This window comes from Lynx canadensis, chromosome B4, assembly GCF_007474595.2.
Source record: "Lynx canadensis isolate LIC74 chromosome B4, mLynCan4.pri.v2, whole genome shotgun sequence".
In the NCBI taxonomy this organism is placed as follows: Eukaryota; Metazoa; Chordata; class Mammalia; order Carnivora; family Felidae; genus Lynx; species Lynx canadensis.
This window is the reverse complement of record NC_044309.1, coordinates 47,842,041-47,865,307: the sequence shown is the minus strand read 5'-3', so window position 1 is coordinate 47,865,307 and position 23,267 is coordinate 47,842,041. Positions and strand designations below refer to the sequence as shown.

The following is a 23,267-nucleotide window of genomic DNA, read 5'->3' as shown; positions in this document are numbered from 1 at the left end:
GTGTTAACCCAACACCATGGGTAGATAGGGCTCATGATGGAGACACAAGTGATATGCTCCTGGCTTGTTCTCTGGCAGATTCATGAATCACAATTTACATTTGTTACCAAAAATATGAGTTATCTTCTATATTTCTAAATATGAGTTTACTTCTATATTGCTTTGAAAACTAATAAATCAGATCTTGTAGTTTGTGAAAGAAGGGATGTTTTGTAAGAGTAGGAATTGCCCAAGAGCCTTCTGCATCCTCTAAAGAGACCCTAGGCTACCCAATCACCCTTTCAGCTTGGGAACAAAAGTGCTACAGAGCAGTATTTCTCATGTGGTAAAAGGACTTTTTTTTTTTTTTTTTTTTTTTTCATTTCAAATCGATCTCACAATACCTTTACGGAACACAAAATCACATGCTTGGATGTTGCGACAATGTTCACTTGCCATAAAAGTTTCTAAACACTCTCAACTTTGTACTTTATGGGGACTGGTAACAAGAGTTTGCAGCCTTTGGGTCAGTCGCTTAAACTCACTGAGTGCTGTGAGGACCAAAGACCTTTTTATAGATGAAAGCTTTGTAAACAGAAGAGAACTATGTCCATAGTAATTATTCTTAACTTCTCCAGCCTTTGGTTTCAATCTGACGTGAAGAGAGTTGAATGAAGGGATCTTCAGAGCGTTACCAGAAAGAGAACCGGTTCCAAACTCAGGTTCAGCTGCTCACCACTCGCAGAACAACACTTGAGAGATAAGTGATGGTAGGAAAGGACAGGTTGCTTTGTTCAGGAAGCCAGCAACCTGGGAAAATGGTGGACTAACATCTCCAGGACCATCTTCCCTGTCCAGGTGAATCCGGAGGGTTTTAGAGGAGAAGGCATGGGGAAAATGGGGCGGGGTAGGGAGCTACCCGGGAGGTGCAGGTACCCAGGTGGTTAGTCGCATGTTGACATGACCCTGAACAGACTTGCTGGCATCTGCAGCAGCTGTTTGTAAGCGTAGGCAGTCCTCATCAGCTGGGAAAGTTTGGTCAGCAGTCTGCAAATCTCGAGGAAAGTAGGTTAGTTCAGCTACAGACCAAGGGACTGAGGTCAGCAAGCAAGGAGTGCATGAGCTCGAAGCAAGTTAGCCCTTAAGACCAGTTACAGTGCTATTACAACAGTACTTCAATGATTCTGTATGTTGATGCACTTGCTCAAACAAAGAAAGAGCGTGGACAGTGTGTCCTTACAGTGCAGCGTTCATAGGATTCCAGGGAACTGGGCATAGAGGGTATTGTGCCTGTCCTGGCCTGTCTCACCATCTGTGGCTCCTCTCCCTGAGGCCTGTGGTGACTGACAGAAAGACATCAGAACAAAGGCTGCTATGTCTGGACATGCACAGGTCCCTCTTGGACGAGAAAGTGAGTCCCGAGCAGCAAGTTGGGCACATGACTCACACTTACCATGGGAGCAAGGAGCCCCATAGCCCCCCACCCAGACTTCTCAGGAAGGCCTTCCAGGTCACCCCAGAAAGAGCTTCCTGCCTTGTTGCTTGTGAATGTCTTCCCCTGTGAGAAAGCCCTTTTAACCAGTCATGTTCTCAGTTACAGGGAAGAAAGTCTATTCAAACCAGTTAAAAAGAAAGGAGTTTATTAGGAGACTTTCCTGGTCCCTGAAAAAGCATAAGAAATGAGTTCGGGAGACTGCAGGAATGATACCTGGATTGTCACAACAGAGAACTATTTCAGCAAAACACCACAGTGTCCTGTTGCCCGGCCCCTATGCCCTCAAGGACCGATGGCCAGAAGCCCCACTCCTGTTGCCCCGACAGACCAGAGGTCTCCACCATGTGCACATCAAAACTACCATCTCCCCAAACATGGCCGCCCCTTCAAATTGCTCCCAGATTATCTGCTTCATTTGCATGTGTGCATGCCATATGCCACCACCAACCGGTCTGTGAGTGCCCCAATGAGAAGAAAAATGATATGGGGAAGAAAATGAACAAAAACAAAAAACCATGGGGTGCCTGGGTGGCTCAGTGGGTTAAGCGTCCAACTTCAGCTCAGGTCATGATCTCACAGTCCGTGAGTTTGAGCCCCGCCTCAGGCTCTGTGCTGATGCCTCGGAGCCTGGAGCCTGCTTCGGATTCTGTGTCTCCAGCTCTCTCTGCCCCTCCCCCCGCTTATGCTCGGTCTCTCTCTCAAAAATATATAAAACATTAAATAATAATAATAATTTAGTAATTAGTAATAATAAAAGAACAATTTAATAAATAATAATGTAATAATCATAATTTAATAAGAATAACAAGTCATAATTTAGTTTAGTAGTGGGGTCTTCTGTTCTCAAATCTCTCCCACATTCTTCACTTATGCTTTGAGATTCACCTCAGATACCACCTCCTCTTGAAGGACTCCTTGACCTCCCCCTTTCCTTCCATGTTTTGAAACTATGTTTTGGGGTTCAGGGCAGGGCACCCCACAATATGGTACTTTGGCATATTGATTATTTTGAGTTCAAGTTACTTGAGAAACAGCCAGTGCAAGAAGGACACTCTGGCCCTCCTGTCTGTCCCCCGCTCCTTTCTGCCTCGAGAAGTTGAGAGACATCCTTATCGCCAGACATAGGGAGTTCAAGGCCAAGAGGGTTGTGTAAAGAACATCTGCTTAGTGTCTTCATTAATTATTATCCAAGCTAAAGTTTTTATCTTGTAGTTCTTTACCAGTTTATTGTTCCTTTGTCTACAAGGCATATAAACATCTTGTTTTGGTCACTTCCTGGGTGTTGTATCTTTGAGGCCCCATACATACAAAATTAAATTTGTTTTCTCCCTTGTGAACCTGTTTTGTGTCCGTTTAATTACTAAGTGTAGAAGGAAATTTCTCCGACATGTGCTTAGCGTCCATCATCTGTGCCCCCCAAACACCTGTGCTTACCTGTATCGTTGCACTTACCACACTGTTGTGATGAACTGTTTACTTTCTAGGTGCATTCGGACCATGAACTCAAAGGCAGGGACCATGGTTCATTCATCTCTGCATCACAGAGCCTAGCCTGGAATACGGTAGGCACTTCACACATATTTGGTGAAATGAAACTCCGGTGTAGTAGATTTGATTTTTAACTATCCTTTGGCTTACAGTGAATGGAGATTTGTCAGGATGGTTTGAGCAGGAGTCCCAAACCAGAGAAAACTCTGTCTCCCCCCGTCCATTTACCTCATGGGACAGCACACTGGTTGAGGGTCAGGGGCATCAGCAAAGATGTGGGGTTGTCTCTCTGTTGAGGGAGCCCCAAACAAAAGACTCTGGCAGTCCTTTTGACTCTGGGGTCAAGTGAACCTGAGGGAGAAGTGCTGGATACTGAATCAGAAAGTATCTTTAAGGCTTCTTTCTCCTCCACTTCCTCCTGAAGGAGGCCTCCCCAGAGGCACCGAAAGTAGACCGCTGGCCAAAACTTTAGAGACCTGGGAATGAAGGAACCAGGGCTAGGAATGATAGTGGTAAAGAGCATGACTGCCTGGGTCCTTGCCTATGCCCCCCTCCAGAGACTGCGTTGCACAGGCCGGGCACCAAGGCTGGTGTGGTGAGGGTGGCTTTCCCTGTGAGCCTTTGTAATTGCCTCTGGTCAGGCTTGAAAAAATCGCACATATGTGTTTAACCAGGAGCCCACCTCCTCCATATTAAAAGCCAAAACACAGAAACAATGAACCAGAAGCTCTGCTCTGCTGTTGTGGCCCCGCCACTGGCCAGGATTCCTGAGGGAGGCACGTAGAGCTGACATCCTCCAAAGACATCCTCCAATGACAAATTCCTTAGAGAAGGGTCCAAAGCTGTGGATCTACTAAAGTGAAGCAGGAATGCACACTCTTGTAGTAAATTAGGAAAGGCCAACAAAACTATGACCTACTAGTTCTCTATACCCTGGAAAAATTGGTGCCTTTCTTTTGTTAAAAGCAATAAATGAAAAATAAAACAAAAGTCAACATGTGAGTTTTGTCTTCCCAACACCAAATTTGTGGTGTCTTTTCTAACAGCAACAACCAATTCTCTGACACCAGCTAGGTGACCAACAATTCAATTAATTCAGTGTTGACCTTAGCCACCCAGGGTTAACACCAACCTGACAAGTCAAAGGCTCAGTCCCACAGGACTGTCCTCACTCCAGGCACCAGTCACAAGCCCCACAGGGCCGCCCAGACTTCTGACAGACCCACCATAAATTGGGGCTCCCACAACCCCTTCCTCAGTTTCCATAATTTTCTAGAAAGACTCACAGAACTCAGAAAGACACTTTACTTAATGATTACCAGTTTATTGTACAGGATACAACTCAGGAACAGCACAGTGCAGGAGAGGCATAGGGCAAGGTCTGGGGGCTGGGGCACACGGGCATACCTTCCATGCCTCCCCAGATGTGCCACCTTCATGGCACTTTGATGTGCTCACCAACTCAGAAGCTCTCAAAACCCCATTGTTTAGGGATTTTTGTGGAGGTCTTGTTATGTAGACATGGTTGATTGAATCATTAGTCATTGGTCTAATCTCTGGCACCTCTCAGCTCGCCAGAGGTTGGGGGCAGGTCTGTAAATTCTAACCCTCTAAGCCCATGGTCAGTTTTTCAGGCATAAAGCCCTCATCTTAACATGGTCTAGAAGCCATCTCATTAGCATACAAAACACACTCTTAGCACTCAGGAAATTCTCAGGGTTTCTCAGGAAACTCTCAGGTCAGGAACAGGGCCAAAGACCAAATGTATTTTTTATACCAGTGTCAGGTTTGCTGAAGGTGGACAGGTTGGGCCTGTCCAACATGAGAGGCCAGCTCCTCACTTGCAGCTTCCAGAAACTGCTGTCTTCAATTCATGCTCAATACAGGGCAGCTATTGTTGTTAGTAGTATGTATATTCATTCTTTACAATTGGTGTTCATTGAATACTATATTGATTCCTGGGGCTGCTTGTAAGAAATAACCACAACTCAGTGGCTTAAAACAATCCAAATCTGTTCTCTCACAGTTCTGGAGTCCAGAAAGAAGAAATCAAGGTTTTGGCAGAGTGTGCCCCCTCTGAAGCCTCTAAGGGAGAATCCTTCCTTATCTCTTCCAGCTTCTGGTGGACTCCATGGCTTTAACTCCTGCCTCTATATTTACATGGCCTTCTTCTCCTCTTTCCACGTCTATCCCCTCAGTGTCTCATATAAGGAGCCCTTGTTATTGGATGGAGGGCTCACTCAGAGAATCCAGAATGATCTCATATGGAGATCTTGAATTACTTCTGCAAAGATTTGTTTGCCAAATGACATGAATGTCAACCTACTAAGACACATTCTGCTCAACTCATGTACTCTCTGAAGGGAGACACAAAGCTTCCTCTGTTGCTTTTTCATTCCCAAGGCAGGGAGGTTTAAACACAGGTCTGGGTGAAAGCCAGTGAGTAACTAGAGCTTCCCTGCAGAAGAAGTGAATGCAGGTTCTTATTGTTTTCTTCCTCTCTTTATTCTCTTGTTGAGACTTCTGTGGCCAGGAAGGCCCAGAGGAAAAGGGTAAAACCCACAGAAAAGAACCACACTGCTAGCTGCTGGAAACAGGAACTTCTTAGGCTTTAGGGGAGAAGGGCAAGAGAAATTGATTCCTAAGTCCAGCTCAACTAAAAAAAAGAGTGGCAGTCTCTCTCTCTCTCTCAAAAATAAATAAAAATATTAAAAGATCCAAAAAAAAAAAAAAAAAAGGAGGCACCTGGGTGTCTCAGTCGGTTAAGTGTCCACCTTTGGCTCAGGTCATGATCTCGTGGTTTGCGAGTTTGAGCCCCACGTTGGGTTCTGTGCTGACAGCTCAGAGCCTGGATCCTGCTTTGGAGTCTGTGTCTCCCTCTCTTCCCACCCCTTCCCCACTAGTGCTCGTTCGCGCTCTCTCTCTCTCTCTCTCAAAACTAAATAAAAATATTTTTTGATAGATTAATTTTAAAAAATTTTTTAAAGAGTGGCAGATCAGGTAGAAATTCGAGCATTTCTGTGGCATACTACCAACACTCTCTCATAAATCCTTACAGTGATACCACATTTTGTAACAGAAAACTATGGCTCCGAGGACTTAACACAACTACTAATTGGTGGAGACAGGATTTTAAAACCACGTCTGCCTGCCTGCCTGCGAAGTCTCTATTCTTTCTGTCATGTCCAGCAGGGGAATCAAATAGCAGACTTCAAAAAATGGCTACACTCTGCAGAAGTAGCCATCTATGGTATCATTAGAGAAAACCTCCTAACCACCAGAGTTCTAAAACTATAGAATAGTCATTTCCCTTTTTTCCAGAGATCCACAGAACTAGAAAGACCTTTTTCTGACTCATCCATTTCTGTCTGTGACCCCAGCTTTCTTCTACTCTCCTATGTTTATTAAACACCTGCTAGGTGCTAGGGACATCCTTTAATTTAGCCCACAACTTCTGAAGTAACTATTATCTCTGTTTTACGGACTCTGTTGCAATAAAAATGAGCAATTTGCCTACCATTACATAGCTACTAAAAGTCAAGGCCAGTATTGGGATAGAAGTTGGTCAGACCCCAAAGCCAATGATGCAATTGGAACCTTGGGGTTACTATTTACTTTCTCTTCTCAATACTACTTATTTGGTATTTGTATTTATTTATTTATTTTTAAATATTTATTCATTTTTGAGAGAGATAGAGAGCATGAGCAGGGGAGGGGCGGTGGCGGAGGGGGTGGGGGGAGACAGAGGATCCGAAGCAGGCTCTACACTGACCCCAGCAAGCCCAATGTGGGGCTCCAACTCACAAACTGTGAGATCATGACCTGAGCCAAAGTCGGACACTCAACCAACTGAGCCACCCAGGCACCCCTGTATTTATTTTTTAGTCATATTGGAAATATGTCTACACTTAGTCATCATTGGCTAATCCCAAGGTGTCTTACGCTTCTTTACCTTCTGTCATTCGGACATAGATAGAGATAAATATCTTCTCTACTCATCTGGGCTGGATATCTTTTTTCTGCTCCCCAGATCTAGTCTTCGCCCATCTCTATTCAGCTCTGTGTCCCCAAGAATCAGGAATTCAGCAAATAGACCCCTTTGAATTCTGGTTACCAGTTGAGTTTGGCCAATGGGGAACTCCAGCAGAAGGTTAGAAGGAGGGAGGAGAGCAGACGCAACTTAATGGCCATATGACATGTGTTATCACACCAGGTCCCATGTTAGCAAGTCCTCATGCTTGAAATCTTTAATAATTTTTGAGTAAGGAGCTCTGTATCTTCACTTTGTATTGGGTTCTGTATTGGGGCCAGTTTTCCTGTTGAGAAAGGGTGGAAAATGTCCAGGATACAACCCTATTCACTGGCACTCCTAAACTCCTTCCAAGTGAGTCATAAGACACCCAGACAACGAGGGGAAAATTACAACAGTCATATATTGTCAAACAACTTCTCACTGAAACCAGAATCCAACAGGGTAATTGGCCCTTAAAAATATAACAAAGTAAGGGGCACCTGGGTGGCTCAGTTGATTAAACGTCCGACTTCAGCTCAGGTCATGATCTCACGGCTCATGAGTTTGAGCCCTGCATTGGGCTCTGTGCTGACAGCTCAGAGCCTGGAGCCTGCTTGGGATTCTGTGTCTCCCTCTCTCTGCCCCTCCTCCACTTGAGCTCTGTCTGTCTGTCTCTCTCTCTCTCAAAAATAAACATTAAAAATATATATAACAAAGTAATGGGTATTGAGTTCTATTTCATAAATGAACATAAATAAGATAGAAAAGAAACATGCTATGGCCTAAGTAACATGCCTAGTGTGCAGTGACAGCCCCACGCCACAGCCTCCCTGAGGGAAGCAGAGGCATAAACAATGAATGGCTGGATCCCACAAGATGTGAGTAGTATTTTCAGTATCATTGAGTTCTAAATATTTTCAAAGTTTGCTTATTATTTCTTCTGCTGCCCATGAGTTATTAAATGTGTGTTTTTAAAATTCTTAAATGTTTGGGGGAGGTTGTCATTACCTGTTTGTTACTGAAACTTATTTAATGCCATCATATGTCTATACTGTCAATTCTCTGCAAGATATTGGAGGAGGTCAGCAAGAGGACGTGACTGCAGGTTGACCCGTGAGCTGGACCCGGCAGTCGGAGGCTCCTCACCTCCAATCCTGTCCTTGGAATATACACTCCGCTGGCCTTCCCCACTTCCAGAGGCTTCCCCAAGGACACGGCCTTGAGATAGGTAGTGATGAGAAGACCCGCATGGTGTACATGACTGAGCCCAGGTAAAGCCTCCATATAAACTTCTAAGATCTAACCGGTGGTATGGGGATTAACTTGCCCCTCAGGACAAGCCTCATATGTAAGCTCCTTTGTTTATTAAACCTGCCGCCCACCGACCTGGAGTGGCCTGCTTCTTTCTCTGGTTTCCCCTTTCCTTCTGCTTGCAAGGCCAATTTCAGATTTCACCTGGGAAGTTGACGGGGTTGTGAACTAACTGTTGAGCCAGCCAGGACGCTAAAGAAATGGGCCTTGGGAGAGAGGCATTCTACAGAACAATCCTGAGTTGACCATCAATTTCTGCGTGCGGGGCATGGGGTCCCGTGGATTAGAGGCTTGTGGACCACACGTGAGTATGGGGACACCTCAAAAATGCTGGTTGTCTTAATGCACTTGTTTGAGAAACTGTATGTAGCTCACTGGGGGCAAAGAGAATCCCTCGGGAGGTGAGCAGAGTGAAGAGCAGGATGTGGTGACTAACAGTGAAGCGGATGTACTGTCCCCTGCCTTCGAACCCCAAACACAAAGGAAAGCAAAAGCCCAGCAACAGCAACCCCAGCCCCCAGGGAGCCCCCAGTTCAGGAAACATTCATGAAGAGAGAAGATAAGCTTATTGGGATAAGCTTATTGGGATAGCTGCCAAGTTCCTGAAAAAACCCCGGGAAAGTATCCAGGTGTGGCTAGCGCAGTTATGAGATGCAGGGGCCATGGGATTTCTCTGGGCAGAAGGCAGAGAAAATGAGCAACATCAACCACATTCACTGCTCTCTGGCAGCACCTGCATGGTACTCAGGGGTTCAAGGTACTCACTCCCTTGTTGATTGGGTTATTCTAGCCTGCAGGGAAGCTCAGCCCAATGAGGAGGCCTCTTTGGGCACCAGGGACCCTGGAAATCTCTACAGGAAGTACAAGAAGTTCTTAGAACTTCCTCTTTCTCTTCCGGTCCCAGGTGCTTCAGGAGTTCCGGGCTTCAGTATAGAAATTGCCCAATGCAAGAACCACACCACACACAACCAGTCACAAAAATTGCGCAGAAGTGAAGAAACCCCAGTCACAAAGATATGAATATCCCTGTCTCTTTTTTTTAATGTTTATTTATTTTTGAGAGAGAGTTGAGCCGGGGAGGGGCAGAGAGGGAGACACAGAATCTGAAACAGGCTCCAGGCTCTGAGCTATCAGCACAGAGCCCAACGTGGGGCTCGAACTCACAGACCACGAGATCATGACCTGAGCCAAACTCGAACATTTAACCAACTGAGCCACCTAGGTGCCCCAAAGATATGAATCTCTTAAGGGGGTGGACCCCAAGTTCCTGAGGAACACGTGCTTTGCCAGAAAGCACAACAAGAAGGGCTAAAGGAGATGGAGGCCAGTAATGCCAAGGCCATGGCTGTATGTGCTGAGGCTATCAATGCCCTTGACAAGTCCGTGATCCCAAAGGTTGGCAGCCGCAAGCTCAATCAACTTGCTTACATCACTCACCCCATGCTCTGGAAATGTGCTCATGCCCGTAATGCCAAGTGTCTCAGGCTCTGCCAACCAAAGGCCAAGGCCAAGATTCAAACCAAGGCCCAGGTTGTGGCTCTGGCCCCAGATGTGGCTGGAGGTGCCGGGTCCCTGATAAAGGCTCTAATATGGAGGCTTCTGTCTGCCAATGTGAGGACAGAAGACTGGTGTTACCCTGGGCTTCTATCTGCAGGGGCTGGTATCTTTCTGTGCTAGTTGCACAAATAAACCTGAGGCAGGATCTGTTGAAAAAGAAAAAGAAAAAGAAAAGAAAATTCTTAGAGAATTGGAAATGAAACAGACCATCATCTATGCCCCTGTCTTTGAAGGCCCTAATCAGGCCCACATGCATTGCAGGAATGAAAACTAAGATTCTCTAGTCTGCTCTAGCACCCGGTATGGGATGTTGATGTCCGTGCTGAGCCCAGTCGTGGGACAGACGTTTATGATGTTGGCTGATTCATTGCTGATCTGAAGGGGACTGACAAATGCCAGGAATGAGGATGGGATGTGGAAAAGACCCGAAACAGAGAGGGAGCTGGAAGAGCCAAAAGGCTGTAAAGGATCCTATGAAAGTAACCTGAATGAAATGTGGTTTGACCTCACTGCTGCGGGGATCCCATCTGAACAGATAGACCAACAGCCCAATGCTGTGTTGGTTGTCGTATGGGAAGCCTTAAAGCCTGAACAATTCAGACCTGCCCCATCTGCCTCTACCATCCCTGATGCCCCACCTGCTCCAACAGAGGCCTTAGGAATACAGTCTTATTTACGGTGGGTGCCTCCCAATGCCCTGGGCATAGGATGCAAGCCAAGATTACCTCCAGGTGAGGGTCAGTAGAGGTGACCAGAAGCCTCGTATAGAGCTCACTATTCACTGGTCCTCCAGAAATAAACAAAGGGTAAACTCTGGTAGACCCTGGAGCTGAATGTACTCTAATACATGGTAACCATCAGAAGTTTCCTGGCCCCTCACACCATTGATAATTAAGGAGGGCAAATAGTTATGGTCAGAAAGGTCTTTTTGACACTGCAATTGGGTGTTCTCCACCCCTGCCCAAGAACATGATATTTTTACCTCCCCAATACCAGAGAACATATTGGGCATTCATACCCTCCAAAGTCAATCTGCAAACCTGTATTGCTGAATTCCACCTGTAGTTACAGTAATCAAATAAGTGCTGACAGGAAATGCCAGCTGGGAACTGGTAAGCCTGCCACCCCCATAAGGGGTGGTAACAGTCAAACAATATAAGTTCCCTGGGGGCATAAGGAGATAAGAGAAACTTATCCAGGAACTGCTCAGAGTGGGTATCATACTTCCTGCCCATCATGCTTTCCATAGCCCAGTAAGATCTGTAAGTAAGCTTCATGGCAGATGACAGCGGAATACTGAGAATTGAACAAAATAGTGCCCCCCATCCATGCAGCTGTTCCCAACATCGCCACCATCGTAGATACCTTGGCCAGGGTCCTAGAGTGTATCATGCTATGCTGCACTTAGCAAATGTCTTTTTCAGAAACCCCCTGGCACCTGAGTCACAAGATTAATCTGCCTTCACATGGCAGTGGGGGGGGGGGGTGGCAGGGAGCAACAATGGACCTTTCAAGGGCTTCTCCAAGTAGCCCAAGGTCTGTCGCTATTCTCCTTCCCCTCATCAGTACAATGGGCCCATGACATTGACGATATAATATTAACGTGCAAAGATATGCTTGTTGCAGGACACCTTGCAGGTGATACACTTACAAGGGAGAGAATAGACAGTGAACCTACAGAAAATTCAAGGCCCAGGCACTACCATAAAGTCTTGGGAGTCATTTGGTCAGGTAAGACACGTGTTGTCTCGGAAGCTGTGATCGCTAGGTTGTTAGCCCATCCAATCCCTTTAAGTGTGAAAGAAGTACAAGCCTTTGTAGGGATTTGGTGGTTGTAGAGAACGTTCATTCCCCACTTGACACAGCGCCTCTATTCCTTATCCTGCCTAGAAAAGAAAGGGAATCAAAGCAGCCAGCACCTTTGAGAAGACAAAAGTACTAGTGAAGCAGATGAAAGCTCTGGGCATCTCCAAAGCAGGGCCAGCATTTGAGTTCGATGTGTCTGTGACTCCAGAAGGGCTGGGTCAGGCACTGTGACAGAGACAACAGAAAGACAGAGTGCCCCTGGAATTTTGGTCCTAGCACAAGAAGGGGGTAGAACCCCGATATACCGCCATAGAGCCCTAGCAACTGACCCTTCCGTAGATACAGGAGATTGGGTGCACAGAAAGACTGGCCGCCATTGCACCCAGGCAGGATGACATGTTGCTATGGACTCTGGATTGCCCTTGAAATAAAGTGAGTTGGTTTAATGCAGCAACAGCATATCCTGTGTGTTCTACACAGTGTCCAAGGCAACCGCCAAAGGAGTCTGGGACCAGCTGCTGGAGTTCCTAACCGATGAGAGATTGATTATATTGGCACTTGCTCCTCTGATCATTCATGCCCACATTATGATCATCCCATGCAAGATAAATATTTTTGGTGCTGGCTGTGCCAGTGGGAGGGGCACTTAAAATTCCTCTACTAAAAATAGTCCCTTCCAGTTTTTAGCCCAAATTCCTCAGCACCATTGCCCTTCTTATACTCTTCTGAGTGGTCCCCCTTTCCACTCTCCTCCACAGTGTTTCCTGTGGTCTTAACTTGTTGATATCAAATGTCATCCAAGCTATACCAATAACTGTTGTTCTAGGGAGTATGGAAGACCTTCAGTCTTTTTTCTAACTAATTTTTAATGAATTTTGTAACTAATTCTAACTAATTTTTAATTAACTTTTTCTATCAATAAGGTAGTAGCTACCTGATTGCATAAGTAGCTCATCTTTGTTTGGGATAATTTTGAAATCATAGATAAGGCACAAAGAAAAGAAAGAACACTCATGTTTCCATAGAAGTTTCTTTATATAGGAAAGCCACTCATAATGTTTTATGTATACTTTAATACCTTGTTTCTATGCATATATACCTAATTATTTTATGTAAGTGGATAATATGAATAATACTCTGAATTTATGTTAATATAATTTATCTGGCTCTCACAGATTCAGAGATATTCCACTCTCATAGCCACAGTGCACTATTTATTTATTTATTTATTTAAATGTTTATTTATTTATTTTGAGAGACAAAGAGAGCATGAGCTGGGAAGGCACAGAGAGAGAGAGAGAGAGAGAGAGAATCCCAAGCAGGCTCCACACTGCCAGTGCAGAGCCTGATATGGGGCTCAAACTCACAAACCGACCGTGGGATCGTGACCTGAGCTGAAGTCAAGAGTGGGGTGTTAACCAACTGAACCACCCAGGTGCCCCAATAGTGCACTGATTATTTAGCACGTGTGCTCTCCCATGGTAATTTCTTTCCCCTGAAGCCTTAGCATGACTTCAGTTCATGGCACTGCCTGAATATGCACTGTTTGTGCCTATTCCAGAATGCATTCTCACCACACACTTATCAGCCTAAGACCTGCTTCTGTGTCCAGATCTCATCTTTCAAATAACCAACAGTGAGAATTTGTGAATATATGAAACCAAATAGACTAAGTTTTTGAACAATCAGAACAGGAAATTGAGCTCATGTTGCTCAGACCCTTATGTGAACCAGACAGGTGCCCACTAGCTAACTCCTTTTGTTCTGATTTCAGGATCTCAGGAGACAAGTATTTAGCATGTCTGTATGAAGGAAATGTACCACTCATGACAGGGTGAGTATTTCAGTTCGTGCAAATTTCATATTTCTTATGGTTAGTGAATGCATTGTAGCTTATAAATTTATCTCTTATTTTTTTATTAATTTTTAAATGTTTATTCATTTTTTTCTTCTTTTGTTTTTTATTTTTTTATTATTTTAATTTTTTATTTTTTTAAAATTTACATCCAAATTAGCATATAGTGCAACAATGATTTCAGGAGTAGATTCCTTAGTGCCCCTTACCCATTAAGGTGCCCTTTACCCATCCCCCCTCCCACAACCCTTCCAGTAAACCTCTGTTTGTTCCCCATATTTATGAGTCTCTTCTGTTTTGTCACCCTCCCTGTTTTTATATTATTTTTGTTTCCCTTCCCTTATGTTCATCTCTTTTGTCTCTTAAAGTCCTCATATGAGTGAGTTCATATGATTTTTGTCTTTGATTGACAGATTTCACTTAACATAATACCCTCCAGTTCCATCCACGTAGTTGCAAATGGCAAGATTTCATTCTTTTTGATTGCCGAGTAATACTCCATTGTACATATATACCACATCTTCTTTATCCATTCATCCATCAGTGGACATTTGGGCTCTTTCCATACTTTGGCTATTGTTGATAGTGCTGCTATAAACATGGGGGTACATGTGTCCCTTCAAAACAGCACGCCTGTTTCCCGTGGATAAATGCCTAGTAGTGCAATTCCTGGGTTGTGGGGTAGTTCTATTTTTAGTTTTTTGAGGAAACTCCATACTATTTTCCAGAGTGGCTGCACCAGCTTGCATTGCCACCAGCAATGCAAAAGAGATCCTCTTTCTCCATATCCTTGCCAACATCTGTTGTTCCTGAGTTGTTAATGTTAGCCATTCTGACAGGGGTGAGGTGGTATCTCATTGTGGTTTTGATTTGTATTTTCCTGATGATGAGTGATGTTGAGCATTTTTTTCATGTGTTGGTGGCTATCTGGATGTCTTCCTTGGAGAATTGTCTATTTATGTTTTTGTTCATTTCTTCACTGGATTATTTGTTTTTTTGGGTGTTGAGTTTGATAAGTCTTTATAGATTTTGGAAACTAGCCCTTTATCTGATATGTCATTTGCAAATATCTTCTCCCATTCTGTCAGTTGCCTTTTAGTTTTGCTGATTGTTTCCTTTGCTGTGCAGAAGCTTTTTATTTTGACGAGGTTCCAGTAGATTTTTGCTTTTGTATCCCTGGCCTCCAGAGACGTGTTGAGTAAGAAGTTGCTGTGGCCAAGGTCAAAGAGGTTTTTGCCTGCTCTCTCCTCGAGGATTTTGATGGCTTCCTGTCTTACATTTAGGTCTTTCATCCATTTTGAGTTTATTTTGTGTATGGTGTAAGAGAGTGGTCCAGGTTCATTCTTCTGTATGTCGCTGTCCAGTTTTCCCAGCACCACTTGCTGAAGAGACTGTCTTTATTCCATTGGATATTCTTTCCTGCTTTGTCAAAGATTAGTTGGCCATACGTTTGTGGGTCCATTTCTGGGTTCTCTATTCTGTTCCATTGATCTGAGTGCCTGTTCTTGTGCCAGTACCATACTGTCTTGATGATTACAGCTTTGTAGTATAGCTTAAAGTCTGGGATTGTGATGCCTCCTGCTTTGGTTTTCTTTTTCAAGATTGCTTTGGCTATTCGGGGTCTTTTCTGGTTCCATACAAATCTTAGGATTATTTGTTCTAGCTCTGTGAAGAATTCTGGTGTTATTTTGATAAGGATTACATTGAATATGTAGATTGCTTTGGGTAGTATCGACATTTTAACAATATTTGTTCTTCCTATCCAGGAGCATGGGATCTTTTTCCATTTTTTTTTGTGTCTTCTTCAATTTCTTTCATAAGCTTTCTATAGTTTTCAGTGTATAGATTTTTCACCTCTTTGGTTAGTTTTATTCCTAGGTATTTTATGGTTTTTGGTGCAATTGTAAATTGGATCGATTCCTTGATTACTCTTTCTGTCGCTTCATTGTTGGTGTATAGGAATGCAACCAATTTCTGTGTGTTGATTTTATATCCTGCAACTTTGCTGAATTCATGAATCAATTCTAGCAGTTTTTTGATGGAATCTTTTGGGTTTTCCATATAGAGTATCATGTCTTCTGTGCAGAGTGAAAGTTTGACCTCCTCCTGGCTGATTTGGATGCCTTTTATTTCTTTGTGTTGTCTGATTGCAGAGGCTAAGACTTCCAATACTATGTTGAATAACAGTGATGAGAGTGGACATCCCTATCTTGTTCCTGACCTTAGGGGGAAAGCTCTCAGTTTTTCCCCATTGAGGATGATATTAGCATTGGGTCATTCATATATGGCTTTTATGATCTCGAGGTATGATCCTTCTCTCCCTACTTTCTTGAGGGTTTGTATCAAGAAAGGATGCTGTATTTTGTCAAATGTTTTCTCTGCATCTATTGAGAGGATCATGTGGTTCTTGTCCTTTCTTTACTGATGTGATGAATCACATTAATTGTTTTGCAGATATTGAACCAGCCCTGCATTCCAGGTATAAATTCCACTTGGTCATGGTGAATAACTTTTTTAATGTATTGTTGGATCCGGTTGGCTAATATCTTGTTGAGGATTTTTGCATCCATGTTCATCAGGGAAATTGGTCTATAGTTCTACTTTTTAGTGGGGTCTCTGTCTGGTTTTAGAATCAAGGTAATGTTGGCTTCATAGAAAGAGTTTGGAAGTTTTCCTTCCATTTCTAATTTTTGAAACACCTTCAAGAGAATAGGTGTTAACTCTTCCTTAAAGTAGAATTCCTTCGGCAGAATTTCCCTGGAAAGCTATCTGGCCCTGGACTCTGTTTTTTCTGAGATTTTTGATAACTAATTCAATTTCCTTACTAGTTATGGGTCTGTTCAAATTTTCTATTTCTTCCTGTTTCAGTTTTAGTAGTGTATATGTTTCTAGGAATTTGTCCATTTCTTCCAGATTGCCCATTTTATTAGCATATAATTGTTCATAATATTCTCTTATTATTGTTTTTATTTCTGCTGTGTTGGTCATGACTCTCCTTTTTCATTCTTGATTTTATTTATTTGTGTCTTTCCTTTTTGTTTTTGATCAAAATGCCTAGTGGGTTATCAATTTGGTTAATTCTTTCAAGAACCTGATTCTGGTTTTATTGTTCTGTTCTACTTCTTTCTTTTTTGTTTCAACAGCATTGATTTCTGCTCCAATCCTTATTATTTCCTGTTTTCTGCTGATTTGCGGTTTTATTTGCTATTCTTTTTCCAGTTCCTTAAGGTGTAAGGTTACGTTGTGTACCTGAGATCTTTCTTCCTTCCTTAGGAAGGCCTGGATTGCTATATACTTTCTTCTTATGACCAACTTTGCTGTGTCCCAGAGGTTTTGGGTTGTGGTGTTATCATTTTCATTGACTTCCATATACTTCTTAATTTCCTCTTTAACTTCTTGGTTGGCCCATTCATTCTTTAGTAGGATGTTCTTCAGTCTCCAAGTATTTGTTACATTTCGAAATTTTTTCTTGCGGTTGATTTCGAGTTTCATAGCGTTGTGATCTGAAAATATGCATGGTATGATCTCGGTGTTTTTGTACTTATTAGGGCTGATTTGTGTCCCAGTATATGGTCTATTCTGGAGAACCTTCCATGTGCACTGGAGAAGAAAGTGTATTCTGCTGCTTTAGGAGGAAATGTTCTGAATATATCTGTTAAGTCCATCTGATCCAGTGTGTCATTCAAAGCCATTGTTTCCTTGTTGATTTTTGGATTAGATGATCTGTCCATTGCTGTGAGTGGGGTGTTGAAGTCTCCTACTATTATGATATTACTATTGATGAGTTTCTTTATGTTTGTGATTAATTGATTTATATATTTGGGTGTTTAAATATATATATATTTGGGCACATAAATATTTACAATTGTTAGGTCTTCTTGGTGGATAGACCCCTGGATTATGATATAATGCCCTTCTGCATCTCTTGGTACAGTCTTTATTTTCAAGTCTAGATTGTCTGATATAAGTATGGCTACTCCAGCTTTCTTTTGTTGACCTTTAGCATGATAGATGGTTCTCCATCCCCTTATTTTCAATCTGAAGGTGTCTTTAGGACTAAAGTGGGTCTCTTGTAAACAGCATATAGATGGATCTTGTTTCCTTATCCATTCTGTTACCCTATGTCTTTTGATTGGAGCATTGAGTCCATTGACGTTTAGAGTGAGTAGTGAAAGATATGAATTTATTGCCATTATGATGCTTGTAGAGTTGGAGTTTCTGGTGTTCTCTGGTCCTTTCTAATCTGTGTTGCTTTTGGTATTTATTTATTTATTTATTTATTTTCATTTTTTTCTCCCCTCATTGAGTCCCCCTTAAAATTTCTTGCAGGGCTGGTTTAGTGGTCACAAACTCCTTTAATTTTTGTTTGTCTGAGAAACTTTTTATGTCTCCTTCTATTTTGAATGAAAGCCTTGCTGGATAAAGAATTCTTGGCTGCATATTTTTCTGATTCAGCACATTGAATATATCCTGCCACTCCTTTCTGGCCTGCCAAGTTTCTGTGGATAGGTCTGCTGTAAACCTGATCTGTCTTCCCTTGTAGGTTAGGGACTTTTTTTTCCCTTGCTGCTTGTGTGAACCAGACAGATGCCCACTAGCTAACTCCTTTTGTTCTGATTTCAGGATCCCAGGAGACAAGTATTTAGCATGTCTGTATGAAGGAAATGTACCACTCATGACAGGGTGAGTATTTCAATTCGTGCAAATTTCATATTTCTTATTGTTAGTGAATACATTGTAGCTTATAAATTTATCTCTTATTTTTTTAAAGCTTATTTTTGAGAGACAGAGAGAGACAGCATGAGCAGGGAAGGGGCAGAGAGAGGGAGACACAGAATCTGAAGCAGGCTCCAGGTTCTGAGCTGTCAGCACAGAGCCTGACGCGGGACTCGAACTCATGAACTGAGGTCATGACCTGAGCCAAAGTCAGACACTCAAACAACTGAACCACCCAGATGCCCCCATCTCTTATTTTTTAAATTGAATTAGGCCTCAAGAGATTGGTCATCTCTTATTAGCTGACAATCAAGTTTCTGCACCATTAAAGCTGAAAACCATGGTGACATCATCTAGGCAATTCCATCAGTGGTAGTAGCATATCTGGGCTCCCAGCCATCGGGTTCCTCAAAATATGTTGTATCACTCTGCCTACAGCAATTCCTGGTATGTTCCACTCCCAAAGCAATAAAGTTTTGACTCATCCTCCTATTATCGTGTAATACCTTGTTCTTTACATATCATTCAAATAGGCCAATGAGTTACAAATAACTTTTTAGTAGTAAAATTTTTTAAAATTAAGCAACACATGAAATTCCAGAGTCTTTGAGTTGAACTGCATAGACAGAGGGACTTTAAAATCTTTTCCCTGCTTTCCTCCTCTCTTTCTTCTGCTCACATCTATCTACTCACTTTAAGAACCAGCTCCAGACTTGATGTACCTCACCCCAGGCTGTACGCTTCCTTCTTTCAACTCCCAAAATACCTTGTGTTGATCAATCACTGCACTTACCACACTATAGTTACATGCTTATGCCTTGACTGCCCTGAGAGATCATTGAAAGCAGATTTTGTCTTATTCTTCTTTGTAATCCCTAACACCTAGCAAAGTTTCTGATGCATGTTCCTTTGTGAATAAAGGAATGAATGTCTAAAACACTAGCCCACATGTAGTTCAAAGACAGCTGTGTGACTTGATATTTATTTCTGTATTGAATATGTAGGCTTTCAAATTTGGTTGCACACATCTGCCCATCTGGCAACATAATTACAATTACAAATATAATGATAGGTAAAATTTACTGGGCATGTACCATGGTAAGTAGCTTTATACCCATTAGCTCATTTAATCCCCACAACAATGCTGCAAAGTAGATGTTGTCATTTAAAATGTTCAAGCAAAGAAACTGATTCCAGACCCACACTTATGCCATATTGTTCATATTGCCTAGTTCACCACAGGCAAGCATACCTACGGCCCCTCAGATTAAATCTAGCCACACAGCCCAGGTACCCTGTGGAAGTCTACAGCTATCTCCATGTTTTCTTCAAGCTCTTTCACTTCTCAATAACTGTACCCTTCTGCATCCATGAGGATTGTCTCTATTTACTCTTACAAAATCATCTGACTTAAGAAATTAGGCTGTGAAGAGGAGGAGAGACATATGGCCATTGTTAGAAGGGAAATAAGATGAAGGATTTTGTTGGCTTTGTTTTTAATGACGGGTTTCAGGAGGTTTGTTTGTTTTGCAAAAGAATCGAGAGGCCACAGACAGGGAAGAGGGAATAAATAGGTGACAGCATGAGGCTGAGTTAGGAGTGAAAGGGAAAGAAGACGGGAGGATCAGACACTGTTGGAGAGATTGATCTTAGCTAAATGGGAGGAAACACTCCTTTACTGTAACAGGCTAGAACAGAGATGGGTGGAAATCCAGATGCTTATGTAAAGTTGTTAGAGGGAAGAGAGTAAAGGGAGTTTGAAGTAATCTTTGTGGAAGGGAGAAAGCAAACTGACCAAAGAAACAATAGCATGGCTAGGCAGAGATGAGGGTTCATTCTGGGTTGAGATTTATGAACGCCTAATGTCACCAAGCTTTTCGCCTGATTGGTTTCCTCCATTAGAGGCTCAGATGGTGGAACGGAAGCACAGACAGACAGATAGCTGGATTCATGCAGGTAGTCAGCTGGGTTAAACTGGTAATTGTGATGCCATTAAGAATGCCTAAGTAGGTCCACTGTGATGCAAGGTTGTCCTCTTAAAGCTTCTGTAACCCAGTGATGCCAGTTCAGTCCTTTTCAAAGCAAACCATTATAATGCAAAGAGGTTAGTTTAGAAAAGTGTGAAATAAAATAGAACCATAGCAAACCTTCACCAGATTAAACAGCACAGAACTAAAGACTTAGTTATTCTGACATGTATAGTTTAATTCTAATGGAGACCCATGTGCTTTCATTCATCTATTTATGTAAAATCTAAAACTATTTTACTCACCACATCTCCAATGCCTAGCACAGTACCTGACGCATGTTAAATGTACAGTAAGTGTTTAGTGAATGAGAGTGTCAATACGACTTGCTACTGAGATGGTAAAAAGTATTGGAAACAATGATCTTGGATAAGATGACTCAACATCATAAGGAAATTAGTCCTTCCTAAACTAACATAAAATGAACACAATTTCAATAAAATATCAACAAAAGTTTTATGGAGTTAGATAAGTTTTTACTAAAGTTCATATGAAAAAAATAAACATGCAAGAATAGATAGGGAAACATAAAAAGGAACAAAAACGAAGGGGGCTAGCTCAACCAAATATTAAAATACAGTGTAAAGGCTCTATAATTTCAAGTGTGGGGATTGGAACATAAATAGATAGATGGACCAATGGAATAGAATAAACTCAAGTACACATAGAAATTAGTGTATGATAAAGATGGACCATTTATTACCACTGGGTAATAAATGATGCTGGGACAACTGTTTGACCATTTGGGAAAAAAATAAAATTATATCCCTGCCTAATGAGGTACACAAGAATAAGCTTCAAATGTAATAGGAAAATAAAAGTAAAAAAGGAAGCCATACAAGTATTAGAATAAAACACAAATGATTTTTTTAACATTAGTATAAGGGAGGGCTCCACACTGAGCATGGAGCCTGCTTGGGATTTTCTCTCTCCCTTTCCCTCTCCCTCTGCCCCCATCCCCCCACTCATGCACTCCCTTTCTCCCTCTCTCTCTAAAAGAAAAAAGAGCAAGAAAGAAATAACATTACTGTAGGGAAAGCTTTGAAGTTATAAAAATTATTAAATGATCAAAATCCAGAGGCAATAAATTAAATATTTATAAATGTGACTATGCAAAGATACAAAATTTTGTAGGGCAAAAAAAAAATACTATCAGATTGTCACCTATTCTGTTGACAAGACTTTGTGGAAGGAGGCATTCTCTTATTGGGCGGTGGAAATACAAACTGGTACACCCTCTTAGAGGAGGCCCTGGCACACAAGTTAGGATAACAAAACTACATGTGAACTTACTTTTTGACCCAGCAATCCCACCGCTAGGAATTTACATTGAAGATACACCTCCAACAATTTTCCATTGAAGATACACCTCCAATACATATGCACACTGCAGTGTTGTTTGTAATTGCAAAAACACTGGAAACAACCTAAATGCCCACATGCTGGAAACTGTGGAATAAATTGTGGTCATCCAGAAAATGCTGTAAGAAATGATGGTCTCTATGAACAGTTGTGGATGCATTTTTAAGTGAAAATAGCAACGTGTAAAAGAGTATTTAGTATGATAGCTTTCCGTTAAAAGAAAGAAAAATAAAATATACATATATCAGCTTATTTGTGAAAAAGAAACAGGAAGCATAAACCAAACCTTCGAAGATTGGTTCTCTATAGGGAGTGTATGGGAATGGGCTATAAAAAATGTGGGAATTGGAGCAGGTAGAAGAGAGGGGAGGGGAGATGTGACACTTCTGTGGGTGTAACTTTGTTTTCTGAATTTGAGAACCATGTTAGTGTTTCATCTACTCAGAGAATACATATAATTTAAATCAACCAGGATTGAGGAGGGAGACCATATTAAAACCAGGATAACAACAACAATAAAACTATTTAAATGTATCACGGGTGAATGCATAACTACACTGAAGGGGTTGGACAAAAAAGAAATGAACAAATGAGGGAGGGGTAAAGGGTAGGGGAAGTAGAAGAAGAAGGAGGAAGGAAAAATATTCATCAGTATCTTGCATCGTGTAACAAAAAATAATTCAAAAAGGATTGTAGACCTAAATGTAGAAAATTTATAGATGAAAACATTGGACTTCATACAAATTAAGACCTTCTGCTCTTTCAAGACACTGTTAACAAAAATGAAAAGGTAAACCATAGACTTCAAGATAATATTTGCAAATCAGATATCTAGTAAAAAGTCTTATATCTGTAATATATAAAGAACTCTCAAAACTCAATAAGAAGAATTAATACTGAGTGACATCAGCAAGATGGCAGAAAGCTCTGGACCTTCCTTCCTCCCACAGACTCATCAATTCAACAATAATACACAGACCAATTCCCTTTGTGAGAAATCCAGGAACCAGATGAGAGGCTCCTGCACCATGAGCAAGTGCAAAACCATCCACATCAAAGCCAGTGGGAAAACTCAAGGCACCATCATCCTTCCCCTCTGGCACAGCACTGCCCAGCTGGGAGGAAACCCTCATCCCAACTTGTTCCTGGGGAGGGAAGAAAAGGACTGGATGATACATCCAACATTCTCACTTTTCTGAAGACTGCCCAAGAGACTGGTCTCTGTCTTACCTGAACTTGAGCACTAACAGGTGAGGGCCCCAGACTGGGAGCCACTGAGAAAAGAGGCAGCCCCTTATTGGGACTGGCATGCAGGCAGCAGTTTGGACTAGCATGTACACATTTGCCATAGACCATCCTCCTGGCTCAGTGTACTGTGAGCGAGTAGAAATCCTCATATCCTAGCTTTGCTCCCTGAGGAGGGAAAGAGGTGGACCTTGCACCCAACATTCTAACTTTTGCAGGAGTGTCCAAGGGACTGGCTTCTGTCTTACCTGATTGCTTCTGAGAATGTTGATGAGGGGCACCTGGTTCACTCAGTTAAGTGCCAGACTGTTGATTTCGGCTCAGGTCATGATCTCACAATTCGTGAGATCGAGCCCCGGGTCAGGTTCTGCACTGACAGCATGGAGCCTGCTTTGGATTCTCTCTCTTCCTCTC

At 42.3% G+C, this 23,267-nt stretch overlaps 1 long non-coding RNA gene across 1 annotated transcript in view; it reads left to right on the top strand.

Annotated features, from left to right (window-relative positions):
- Nucleotides 1-561: 561 nt before the first annotated feature.
- The window catches only part of LOC115518347, a 35,438-nt gene continuing 12,732 nt past the window's right edge, over nucleotides 562-23,267 (top strand). The window contains exons 1-7 of the long non-coding RNA XR_004343860.1: nucleotides 562-837; nucleotides 2,959-3,036; nucleotides 8,044-8,245; nucleotides 8,412-8,589; nucleotides 11,469-11,573; nucleotides 13,423-13,482; nucleotides 18,127-18,186. This is a non-coding gene — a long non-coding RNA (uncharacterized LOC115518347). The remainder of the gene's footprint in view (nucleotides 838-2,958; nucleotides 3,037-8,043; nucleotides 8,246-8,411; nucleotides 8,590-11,468; nucleotides 11,574-13,422; nucleotides 13,483-18,126; nucleotides 18,187-23,267) is intronic.